The sequence below is a fragment of the Petaurus breviceps genome, unplaced genomic scaffold (assembly GCF_028583685.1).
Source record: "Petaurus breviceps papuanus isolate PSGF00001 unplaced genomic scaffold, PetGlider_PUasm1.0 313, whole genome shotgun sequence".
Lineage (NCBI taxonomy): Eukaryota > Metazoa > Chordata > Mammalia > Diprotodontia > Petauridae > Petaurus > Petaurus breviceps.
In genome coordinates, this window is record NW_027186073.1 from 378,716 (window position 1) to 392,367 (window position 13,652).

A 13,652-nucleotide genomic window follows, 5' to 3' on the forward strand; every position below is an offset into this window, starting at 1 on the left:
CATAAAATGGAAATGGATAGCAGAATGGATCAAAACCCAGAATCCTACAATATGTTGTTTACAAGAAACATACCTGAAGCAGAAATGCAAAAAAAAATAAAGGTAAGGGGCTGGACCAGAATCTGTTATGCTTCAACTGAAGTTAAAAAAAAAAAAAAGCAGGGGTAGCAATCCTGATCTCAGACAAAATAAAAGTAAAGATAGACCAAATTAAAAGAGAAAAAGGAAGAAACGATATCTTGCTAAAAGGTACCATAGACTACGAAGCAATATCAACACTACACATATATGCACCAACTCGTATGGCATTCACATTCTCAAAGGAGAAGTTAAGTGAGTTACAGGAAGAAATAGACAGCAAAACTATACTAGTGGAAGACCTCAACTGTCCTCTCTCAGAACTTGACCAAATTAGGAGAGAAGGAATAATCTACCTGTCAAATCTATGAGAAAGGGAAGAATAGATGACCAAACAACAGATAGATAGTATCACAAAACATAAAATAGATCATTTTGATTATATTAAATTAAAAAGCTTTTGTACAAATAAAACCAAATGCAAACAAGATTAGAAGGAAAGCAGAAAACTGGGAAATAATCTTTACTGTGTGATTCTGATAAAGATCTAATTATTCAAATATGTATAGAAGTGAGAAAAATTCATAAAAATACAAGCCATTCACCAATTGATAAATGATCAGAGGATATGAACAGTCAGTTTTCATATGAAGAAATCAAAGCTATCTTTGGGCATATGAAAAATTGTTCTAAATCACTTTTGATTAGAGAAATGCAAATTAAGGAAGCTCTGAGGTGCCACCTCACACCTATCAGATTGGCTAATATGAAAAAAAAATGATAAATGTTGCAGAGAATGTGGGAAAATTGGGATACTATTGCATTGTTGATATAGTTGTGAACTGATCCAACCATTCTGGAGAGTAATTTGGAACTATGCCCAAAGGGCAACCAAACTGTGTATACCCTTCGATCCAGCACTGCTGGGTCTGTATCCCAAAGAGATCATAAAAAAGGGAAAAGGATCTACATGTATAAAAATATTTATAGCAGACTTTTCCAGAGTGGCAAAATGTTGGAAAGTGAGGGGTTCCCCTCAATTGGGAAATGGCTGAACAAGCTCTTGTATATGAATGTAATGGAATACTACCATGCAATAATGTGCAATACTATTTTGCAATAAGAAACTATGAACAGGAAGATTTCAGAAAAACCTGGAAAAACATGTGTGAATTGCTACAAAGTGAAATGAGCAGAATCAGAACACTGTTTGATGATCAACTATGAATGATTTGACTCTTCTCAGCAACACAATGAACTAAGACAAATATAAAGGACTCAGAGGAAAATGCTATTCACTTCCAGATTAAGGACTGATGGACTCAGAATGCAAATCAAAGCATATTTTTTCACTTACCATTTTCTTTTTCAAAGTTTATTTACTTTTGATCCTTTTTATCTTTTACAATTGTAATTAATATGTAAATATGTTTCACATGATAACGTACTTATAAACTGTATCAAGTTGCCTACTGTTTTCAGAAGAGTTAAAAGAAGGAAGGGAGGGAGAAGATTTTGGAATTCAAAATTTTGTAAAAATAAATGTGAAAAATTGTCTTGAGATGTAACTGGGGAAAAAATAAAATACTATTTAAAACAAACAAACAAAAAAAAGAAGTACCCAGGGAATTTTCCCCCTATTTTTACATTATCCTTTGCTTCTAAGAGTTTGGGCCTGTTTTCGTTTATAAATTAAATATTGTGTAAAGACAATTTTTGCAGGAGAGTCATGATTTTCAAATAATCAAATAATTCTTAGATTATCTCACTTTGAAATATTTTATAGGTCATTTTAAAAATAATATTTATTTTTTATTTTTAAATACATTTATTAATTCATTTTCAGGTCCCACTTCTCTTCTTCTGTCCACCCTTGGAGAAAGCAAGAAATATGATAGCCTGTACCATATGAAGTTAATCAAAACAAATTTTTACATTAGCTTTGTTTCAGGAAAAGAAAAAAAAGGAAGGAAAATATGCTTTGATCTGCACTCTGAGTTCATCACTTCTCTATACGGATAGCATTATTTATTATAGTCCTTTGAGTGGTAGTGGATTATTGTATTAATTAGATTTATTAAGTCTTTCATGTTTGTTTATCTTTACAATATTGGTGTTACTTGTAGATGGCTTTTCTTCTGCTCATTTTATTTTCATCAGGTGATATGTCTTCCAAAGTCATTCTAAAACCATTCCCTTCATAATTTCTTATATAATAGCATTCCATTCAGTCATTCACCAATTGACAGTCAACTCCTCGATTTCCCATTTTTGGCCAGCACAAAAAGAGCTGCTATAAATACTTTTGTACATATGTGTCCTGTTCTTCATCTTTGATTTACTTGGGATGTGCCCTAGTAGTAATAATGCTTGGTCAAAGTATATGCATAGTTTTTAATATATTTCTCACATTTTTCATATTTTTCAATTTCATCATTGTGTTTAAATATTCCATGTTATCTCATTGATTTCATATCTTCTGTTTGTCTGATTTTTAGTGCATTAATTTTCAGGGTGAGATTTTCCACCATCTTTTCTAAAGTATCTTTTACCATTCTTATTTCTTTAGCTGTTTCTCTTTCTGTCTCTTTCTTTATTTCTTTTAGGTCCTCTTGCTGACCTTTTATCTAGGTTCTTTTTCCTTTAAAATTGTAATTAAAATTCAAATGTTTGTCCTCTTTCTCAAGTTTTATCTCCTAGATATCTCTCTATCCAAAGTAATAATTCATATTATTTAGTGTTTTCCAAGGTTTCCTCATTTCAGCAACCTCAATGTCTCAGTTGGAACAGGGAGCCTATTCTAGGGTCAGGTTACTCTCCTACATTCCTGAATGGAATAATCGACAGACTTTACCTGGTCCTGAGTGTGGTCACCAACACTGGATCCCATCTTCAAGGGAATACTGAACTGTTCCAGGTCTGGATTCTGCCTGAGTCCTCCTTCCTACCATATGCTTCTGCTTAACCCTCTAGTTTAGGCCTTGGTGTGGGCTTTTCCTGCCTACTACAGGCTTGGAGTTACTGCAATCACTCTTGCTACAGGACTTTGGAATTGCCTTGAGTGATCTTTGCCTGGAACATATCCTCTGACAATGTACTAGGTTCCCTCCTCCTGTTTCCTTGGGGATGCTTTGCTCCAAGCTTCTGACATGCTGCAGCTTGCATATTTCTTACAGGACTATGGTTATTCTTCATGTGTTGAGTGAAAGATTCTATATGACCTCCTTATTTCTCCAGTTAGTGGTGAATTATTAGGTTTAATAGTGGATATTTTGGAGGGCAGGAGCAAGGGGCCTCTCTAGGTCCTGAAATATCATCTTCCCACAGTTAACATGAACAGGGACTTAAAGCCAGGCCCTTGGGCACCAAATCCAATTTATTTCCATTACAATATATAGTGGTACAGAGCAAAGGGTAGTAATATGGAATGTTTGAGTCAGGGTTCAATAAAAAGTGACAGACAGAAATTCAAGGATAATCCACAAGCCAAGACCATAGGGAAAGGCAGAGTTCTTATTCTGGCAAAGCAAAGTCAAATAAGCATTTGTCTATCTAATGGGCCTGGAAAGGTCATAACTTCTGCTAAGTGATGATTTGGCTAATTAGATATGTTCTTAACTGTAACATTTATATGTAGAGGTAGCATATTAGTTCCATTAAATTCCCAACCATTCAGGTTATAATATAATGCAATAAATATCATATATATATATATATAATAAAGACAAGAAATCTGAAAAAAAGAGGTTTGGGTATCACTAAAAATAAAGGAATTTAGTATAACATCAAATGGGTAGGAATGGAAAATTTCAAGGATGCTAGTCTTTGTAAGAGTCTATGTTTGAACTAGGAGTTCCCTTATATATGTTCTGCCAAAAACAATAGAAAGTGTGAGACTACACAGACTAGAATGCAGATGGGAGGGAAGAAAGCCTTGACCTATGAATATTTTTGGAGTCAAGTGAAAAGTTCCCTTGACAATGTCAAGATGGCCAGACTGCAAGGAAATGGTTTTTAACAAGAGGTGGCAAAAGGTGATGGAATTCTGGAGGGTGAATCAAGGTTTTCTTGTACCATTTGGTACCTTAGACTAAGAATCCCTTTACACTTTTGGGAGATATGTGATTCTTTTGATTAAATCCTTAAAAGCTTGTATGACTTTCTTGTTCCTCAGTGTATAAATAAAGGGGTTCAACACAGGGGCTACTGAGTTCACAAGTACTGATACCACCTTATTCAAAGCAAGCTGTTCCTTCCCAGGTGGTTTGATGTAGATGAAGATATGGGTGCTATAAGTCATCGAGACAACAAATATGTGGGAAGAACAAGTGGAGAAGGCCTTTTTTTCTTTGATGAGCAGAGAGAAATCTCAGAATAGTCCTGATGATATATACATAAGATAGAACCCCTAACACTAAGGTGATGATAAATAGCCAGATGGCAAAGATTAAAATCATCTTTTCTATGAAAGTTGTATCAGAGCATGAGATCTTCAGTAGTGGTGATGCATCACAGCCAAAATGGTCAATGACATCGGAGTCACAGAATTCCAGCTCAAGACCCATACTAAGTGGTGAGAGGATGATTATCAGCTTAGCCACCCAAGAACTCAGGAGGAGCTGGTTATAAACCTTCATGATTGTTGTGTAATTCAGGTGTTTGCAGATGGCCACATAGCGTTCCTAAGACATGGAGGAAAAAAGGAAAAGTTCCATTGACTCCAAGAAAGTGATAAAAAACACTTGAGTGACACATGCATTATAGGTCACAGTATTGTTGCCAGTCGACATGCTGTATAGTTATCTTGGAATACAGGTAGTTTTAAATTATAATTCTAAAAAGGAAAAATTTCTAGGGAAAATATACGTTAGGTTTTTCAGGTCGGTATCCACCAAGGTGAGGGTGATGATGATCAACTTCCCAGTCACACAGAGAATGTAGGTAAGAAACAGAAAGACAAAAAGAAATACTTGTAACTGTGGATTATCTGTCAGTCCCTGAAGAATGAATATTGTTGTCTGTGTATGGTTTTGCATTCCACACTTCCAACATTTGAAGTATGTATATGTAAAAGAGAAAAGATTGTTCCTGTGATGGAGGGTAGCAAAATCAGTCAAAAATGGAATGTGGATGGAAATACTTAGCAAGGCACTCTTCTATCCTTGCTTTTTAAAACAATAAGAAATTCTACCAATATTGTGTTGAAGTAATATGTTAGAAGTATGAAGTCTGAAATTTTTGACAACAAATTATAGTACCTGCTTTTCCAAAGTCTGCTTCCACTCTCATTTTTTTCAAACTCTAACTTAGAAAGTGGACATTTAATTTGACTCCAATCTGAGTTTAACCACTTCACTAATCAGAATCAGCTAAACACCACATCTGTTCTCTTCTTTCTAATGGAAACATGTATAAAGACCTTCAGACAATATTTTCTACTGCTATATCCTCCTGCTTTCTCCATAATCGTTTTCACTTGCCTCTGAACAATACAAGACCCAGAGCTTAGAGTCTCTGAGATAAAATCTGTCCAGGATTCATAATCCAGGAGAATTTTAGTCATATCAGGCAAAAATCCTCTCTGAATTTCATCTCTTCTAGTGGATTCATCTCTAAACATTTAAGGCCTGACTTTCCAAATTACATGTGCTCTTCAGAGAATAAAAAAATTTACATGCTGAAAGGGACCTCAGTTGGAACCTAGTACAATCCTTACCTGAAAACATACTAAATATAGATCATCCAGTCTCTGCTCAAAGACCTCTTGGCAAATGATACCCACTCCCTCTCCAAACTAGATGTTACAGAGCCTTAAGTTCACCTGCTTGAATTATTAGGATTTTTTTTTTTGCCCAACACCAAGTCTAAATTGATCTCTTTACAAATTCTTCATATTGCTCCCAATTTTTGCCTATAGAAACAAACAGAATAAAAGTCATGGATTCTCCACATGACAGTTTTTCAAATGCTTGAAGATGTATTATATTATATTATAAATACTTATTATTTCTCTATCCCCAACCCATTTCTACCCCTGAATTTTCTCTTTTCCAGGAAAAACTTCCTCATTTTCTTCAACCTCTTCTCTAATATGGACTCAAGCCTTCTCTTCTTCCTAGTTACCTTCTTCTGCCATGGCATCAATGTCATTATGTCACCCAGAACTCAAACAAAACCTACAAGAGGTCTGACAAAGGGAAAGAACAGTAGGTCTATCATCTCTGTCTTCCTGGAAGAACTGCTTTCTCCAAATCACATCAGTTTCTGGACTGCCAGACATCTCATCCTGCTGATTCATATAGAACTTATACTGCCCTAAGTAACTGAAAAATGTTTCTTTTTCCAGACAAGCTGCTAATGATGATTTGCCATTCTAAATATGAATGTGATTTTTGAAATCAGATATAAAACATTTTCTCTACTGAACTTCATCTTATAAAAGTCAAAAGTCACCTTGATGGTGTCAATATATGTTTGCATCCTAACATTATTGCTAAGTATTAATAGTTAATAATTTGTAAAATAACCCATTGTATAATTTTCTTAGCAATTAAGCCAAATTCACTGGCCTATAATTTGTGATTATTTTCATTTACCTTTTATGAAAAACTGGAATAATACTTGACCTTTTTAAGTCCTTTGAGATCTTTTTTTACTTTTCACAATGTTTCAGACGTAACTGGCAGGATTATATCCCCCAAGTATTTCAGTATCCAAGGCTGTAGTTCGTTTTAGTCAAGTGACTTAAATTCATTAAGGATCTTTGAGTGATTTCTCATTATAACTATTATAGTTTATGATCAAATCCTTCTGTCTTCTCTCTAACCAGTTTCGTTTGCTGAATTTTCATCCTTTTCCTGTCCACTAAGTGTAGGTACTCCCTGAAGCTCTGTCCTCATCTCTTTTTTTCTTCCATCATCATTCCCCATAGATAGAGTTATCAACACTATTCAAATAACTGCTAATCCTATACATCTAGGCCTAATTTCTATCCTAAATCCTTATGAAGACTTTTCCTCTGGTCACCATGTTAGGACTTCAAAATCCTATTATCTCACTCTTGTTTCCTACAATTTCCTTTTGAGCCTCTGACTTATCCACTTTGTTTTTCCATAGCCCTTTCTGTTAAACCTCACTTAATGTATTTTTCTTTCTTCTAGCAAATGTCTCTGAGGTGGTCAGCCGAGAGAAAAATTAACAAGGATTTGAGTACCTAATTTATTTCATTAAGTTTTAATGAATTAAATCACTATTAGGAATAAATTGCTGAGAATACATTCTTCCAGAGGGGCAATTTAACTTAAAGAAAGAAATGAATTGAATTGCTATTGGTGAATGAAATGTTGTACTCGGTGCTTCGAAAATCATACTTTAAAGTATACTGTCTATTTTGTCTAGGTAAAAAGTATACCTGGGTAGGGAACAGAGTCGATTGATATCTCTTCCTTGCTGTCATATTATGTATAGGTTAATATAATGTATGTGGATATTACATATATACACACAGGTATACACAAACACACATGTGTATATATACATATATACATACATATACAATTGGATCACAGTGAGAAGGCACCGTAGTTCTTTAGCCTTGTCAGAGGTAGGACCACAGGGAGGAAAATCTTAGTGAATTTCTTTTTGACCTTTTGCTCAAGTAAATTTTTCTTAGGTGTTCATCCCTTTAACATTTCAGATCCACTTCAAGACTTTAAGAGAAACTGTTTCTCATACAACACAGATAATACAACTGCTTACCAGTAACAATCATGGTCTTAATTTTGAACTTTGAAATAAAACAATTGAATAACCAAGCTGGTGACCTTAAACTTCAGTTTTTGTAGGGCCAGATAGTAACCGGAATGAATTCAATCACCTGGATCTATATTCCCAATGATGTTGCACCGTTCTCTTTCTGTGACCCAGGAAAGGGTTAAGTATTAGTCCTGTTTCAAAGTGAGCTTGGAAACCTATTTCTCTTTGATCATTGAAGTGACCCTTTTTCTCTTAGATGGATCTTGGCTGGAGTAAGAGACTGTCAATCTTTCTAGCCCAGGTCTTGCTGCTTGGCTGCCTTTTTGAATCTTACAGGATGGTAGATTTAGAAATTTCTTTACACATACAGACAGAATATACAGAAAACACAGCAGGGCAAAAGGAAGAAGGCTTTATCCTTTCTACCTGCCCAGAGCTCCGGGGCCAGGAGGCGCAATGAAGGCATCACCGGTATCCCAGAGACAGGATATACATAAAATAACACACAAAATACTTGCTTTGTGTCTCTGGTGGTTCCTTGCACTGAAAGTTTGGATTTTAAAGGGGGCCCCGGGGAGCCTCTCGAGAAGTGGAGAAAGTGCACTCCCTCCCCCTGGGGACTCCAGGTGGAGCAACCAAGATTCCTCAGGAAGACAGCAGGACAAAATCAGCTGTGGATAGGATGTTGGGAGCCGGGGCCCCCCTATTTGATTTTTCAAAGTGAGGACTGGATTAGGGTTACTGAATGGACAGGCATTTTTCCAGTGGCCCCTCTGTTTGCACTAGGCACACTGATCTCATTCCAGTGGTTGCCATGGGATGATTCACGACCGCCCTCCTCCCTCCCGCAGGGGATGTATTTCCACAGACCGCAGGGTCCTTTGTTCTGGGAGGGGAAAGTGCCTATTTCAGTCAAAACTGCCACCACTGCCCTGACCATGCGTTTGTTAAGCTTTTGGACTTTGGCAGTGGCTCCCTGGGCTGAGACTTGGGGCCGAATAGTACTGGGGCCCTCTTTGGCTAAGGGGGTTTCACCTCCCTGGGGCACAGATATTTGTTGGCCCATAAATGCAAGTAGAGACAAAACGAGACAAAAAAAGTTGATTACAAAGACAATTAAGATCACAGATGATGGTTGATCCATAAATATAATAAAAAATAGGACGAGACAAGAGTTAAAGTCACAGAAACACAGGTAGACAGCACAATTAAAATTATGGCGACACCTAGTGACAAAAAAAACCACAGCCACATCTAGTGACATACAAAGAAAAACATGAACTGAATAAAAGTAAAGGAGACAATTAAGAAACAATTATGATTACCGGATAGAAATATAGAGAAACGGAAAACAGCGTACTCCTATGGCGTCCCATTGAGACCAGCAAGGGCATCAACACCGCGTACAACTCAGCCACTTTACTATACAGGAGCCCTCAACAGAACAGAGAGAAGCAACAGAACACTCATGGACTGAATTGAAAGAATTTGGGAGGGACTCAGGTTCCTGGTTCGCTCAGAAACGCAATATGAGCTTGGGGCTGAAGAATGTCACTCTGTGGCCTCCCCTAGGTCTGACTGCTCTTCTGGCCCTCCAGGGAGCCTGGTCCAGCTGTTAATACAGAGCCAAAGGCTATCTCAGTGGGACCTCCAAAATGTAGTGGACAACCGAGAAACAGGACAGCAAAGCCAATTATAATTTAGGAGTGTTTATTAACCAGCTGGTGACTGCCTCCCCAGTAGGGAAGACAGTATCAAGTCTCTTGAAAGATGCATTTTTATAATGTAATATGCTGCTAACAATAAAATATGGTTCCAAGTGGGGGGAATACCATTTTCTAGTAAAGTCTTGGGTACCTAACAAGAACAGACTTGTATCTGGGGTATGTTTCTAGCAACACGGGTGAAACATTTCCTCACTATTATGGCCTATTAGGTGGTTTCCAGGGACCCCTTCTAGCAGGTTTAGGGGGCTTTGGTGTATAATTTCTGGTGGGCACTTCACTAACAAGGAGGTATTCTGGAAACGAAATATAATAATACTAAAATTTGTTTGGAAAAATAAAAGATCTAGACTGGTAAAGGAAATAAAAAGAAATAGGAAAAACAAAGTAGGAAAGACTATTGGGCAAAATTTCCATTTCAGTAGAAAAATGTGAAATTGTAAAAAAGAAAGAAAGGAAGAAAGAAAGAAAGAAAGAAATATGGAACAAAGCATAGAATCAGAGGATCACACAGTCATAGCTGTAAAACTGGAAGGGTCTTCAAAAGCCCTTCCCCAATCCCCTCATTTTTCAGGTGAGAACACTAAGGCCCAGGGACTTAAAGTGATTTTCCCAGATTCACACAGGTTCTAAGTATTAGAGACAGAATTTTAACAAAAGGTTTGCTTAAGGCCAGAGACAATGTTCTCTCCATGATCTATCTAGTATCCATGATACTAGAGAAAGTAGTCAAGGCAGGAATGGTCTTTGCATCCCTGAAGAAACTTTGTGGGATATTTCCAAAAAAACTGGGGGCTTAGGAGGGCAAGCTAGGCTGAGAGCTAGCATTCACTTTAAGAAATGAAGAATTCAGACTGAGTTCTTCAGGATCCTGTCCCCTTACAAAATAAATACTCTCTAGGAGTTTTCTCATTCACTTCTCCCATCCACATTTCTTTGTCATTTCTTTTTTTCTTTTTTCATTTGCTTTTTGGAGAGGGGAAGGCAGGGCAATTGGGGTTAAGTGACTTGCCCAAGGTCACATGGCTAGTAAGTATAAAGTGTATGAGGTCAGATTTGAACTGAGGTCCTCCTGACTTCAGGGCCTCTGCTCTATTCACTGCACCACCTATATACCCCTTTTAAGTAATTTGTTTATGCTGATTTGCTTTCTTCTTACATAAAACCTATATATGAGCAAGAAAGATATAGGCTACAATGTCTATATACTGACTTAAGAGAATGCAAATGTGGGGGAAAGGCAAAGGGCTATTTAAAATTCAAAGATTTTTTTTTTAGGACTCTCTTTTGTAACATTTATTTTTTATTTTTTAGTTTACATCATTCATTTCCAAAAGATTTTGAGTTACAAATTTTCTCCCCAATTTTCCCTACCCACCACCCCAAAACAGCATTCCTACTAAATATTCCCTCCCCCAATATGCTCTCTCCCATATAGACCACCTTTCTCCCTTCAACTTTCCAGTAGGGCACCATGGATCTCTATGCCCCAGTGCCTGTATATCTCATTTCCCAGTTACATGTAAAATATTAATGATAATATGTGTATATATATTTAAACATTTGATTTCAAAACTTTGGATTCCAGATTCTTTCCCTTCCTCACTTGTCAACCACCTTCGCTGGGAAGATAAGAAATTCAATATAGGTTGTACATGAGTAGCTATGAAAAACATTTCCATAGTGGATATATTGTGTAAGACTGACTATATTTCCCTCTATCCTATCCCACCCCACCACTTCTTCTGTTCTCTACTTTGATCCTTTCCCTTCTCAAAAGTGGGTGCTTCCAACTTCCCTCCCCCTCAACCTACCCTCCCTTCCATTATCCCCCTTCTCTTCCCCTTCCCTTCTACTCTCATGTAGGGTGAGATACCCTATTTAATGTGTATGTCATTCCCTCCCTGAGCCAAATTCAATGAGAATAAGGTAGACTCATTCCCTTTTGCCTTCCTGTTCTTACCCTCCATTGTAACAATTTTCCCTTGCCTCTTCTATATGAGATAATTTACCCAATTCTGTCTCTCCCCTCTCCTCTCATTATATTCCTCTCTCACCTCTTAATTTCACCTTTTAAGTATTATCTCTTCCTATTCAGTTGGTCCTGTGCCCTCTGTCTATGTATACCTGTAGACTTATAAATACATAATCACATATGTATTCATACACCCATATACCCTCCTATATAGACGTATATGTGTACATATATGTAGGGATGTATACACACACATATACATACACACACATGTACATTTTTATTCCCTTCAACTATTCTCATACTGAGAAAAGTTTCATAAGTTATAATTATCATTTTTCCTTGTAGGAATATAAATAGTTCAACTTTGATAAGTTCCTTATGATTTCTTTTCCCTATTTACCTTCTCAGGATTCTCTTGCTTCTTGTATCTAAATGTCAAATTTTCTATTTAACTCTGGTTTTTTTTATCAAGAATGCTTGAAAGTCCCCTGTTCCACTGAATGACCATTTTTTCCCCTGAAACATGATACTCAGTTTTGCTGGGTAGGTGATTCTTGGTTTTAATCCCAGCTCCTTTGACTTCCAGAATATCGTATTCCAAGCCCTTCGATCCCTCAGTGTAGAAGCTGCCAGATCCTGTTATCCTGACTGTTTTTCCACAATATTCAAATTGTTTCTTCCTGGCTGCTTCTAATATTTTCTCCTTGATCTGGGAACTCTGGAACTTGGCTATAATATTCCTAGGACTTTTCTTTCTGGCATCTTTTTTTTTCAGGACGTAATTGGTGGACTCTTTCAACCTCTATTTTGGTTCTCTTTAGAACTTCTGGTTCTAAAACATCAGGTCAATTTTTTCTTGAGAATTTCTTGAAGGATGATTTCTAGGTTCTTTTTTTGATCATGGCTTTCAGGTAGTCCGATAATTTTTAAATTATCTCTCCTGTATCTATTTTCCAGGTCAGTGGTTTTTGCAATGAAATATTTCACATTGCCTTCTACTTTTTCATTTGTTTGCATCTGTTTAACAGCATTTTGATTTCTCTTAAAGTCACTAGCTTCCATTTGCTCCAATCTAATTCTGAAGGAATGATTCTCTTCAATGAGCTTTTGAGATTCTTTTTTCCATCTGGCAAATTCAGCTTTTTAAGGCATTCTTCTCCTCATTGCCTTTGTGATCCTCTTTTGCCATGTGAGTTAGTCTATTTTTAAGGTTTTATTTTCTTCAGTCATGTTTTTGACTCTCATTTCATAATTTACTTGCATCATTCTCATTTCTCTTCCCAATTTTTCCTCCACTTCTCTTACTTGATGTTCAAAATCCTTTTTAAGCTCGTCTATGGCCTGTTACCAGCTCATATTTTTCTTGGAAGCTTTTGATGAAGGAGTTCTGACTTTGCTGTCTTCCTCCTGTTCAATGCTTTGATCCTTTTTGTCCCCAAAATAGGAGTCTAATGTTGGATTGTTTTGTTTGCTTTGCTTCCTTTGCTTGCTCATTTTGCCACTCATTTACTTGACTTTTGAGCTTTTTGCAACAGTAGGACTCTGCTACCAGAAATGGGAGCTTTATCCCAAATACTGGGGTTTTCATAGCTGCAGGAGGTATTAGTTGGGTGCCCTCTCTGAAGCCTCAACAAGCTCTGACAAACTCTTCATGCACCTCAGGCTTTCCACCCTAGACAGTGATCCAGATCCAATCAGGTTAAAGAAAGAACGATTACCCCTCAGACTGGTCGCTTGGTCCCCCTACACTCTGCAGACAGGAGCTCTGAAACAGCCATGTGGTGGGCAGCTGCATTGCCATGAAGCATCAGCTCCTTCTTGCCCCGGGGGCAAAGGCTGGATCGAACTCCTGAATTAGCCAGGTCCCAAAGTCTACACTGCACTGACCTCTCACTTTGTCTAATATATATATAATTCTGGAAACCGCCATAGCTGCTGGTGATCTGAAGTTCCAGCAGGTGGCCAGTCAGGCAACCTTGGGGCTAAGACCTCCTGCTCCAGCAGGGCTGGGGTCAGCTCCCATAGCGCTGCACTGGCCACTTGCTGCCGGCATGCCAGGCTGTCCTCGTGGGAGGTTAGCTTCTCTGTGTCATTTTGTGGGTTCTGTAGCTCCAAAG

General features: G+C 37.4%; 1 pseudogene; it reads right to left on the bottom strand.

The window, feature by feature from the left end:
- Positions 1–4,180: 4,180 nt before the first annotated feature.
- On the bottom strand, positions 4,181–5,114 carry LOC138167818 (olfactory receptor 6C2-like; annotated as a pseudogene).
- Between the last annotated feature and the right edge of the window lie 8,538 nt (positions 5,115–13,652).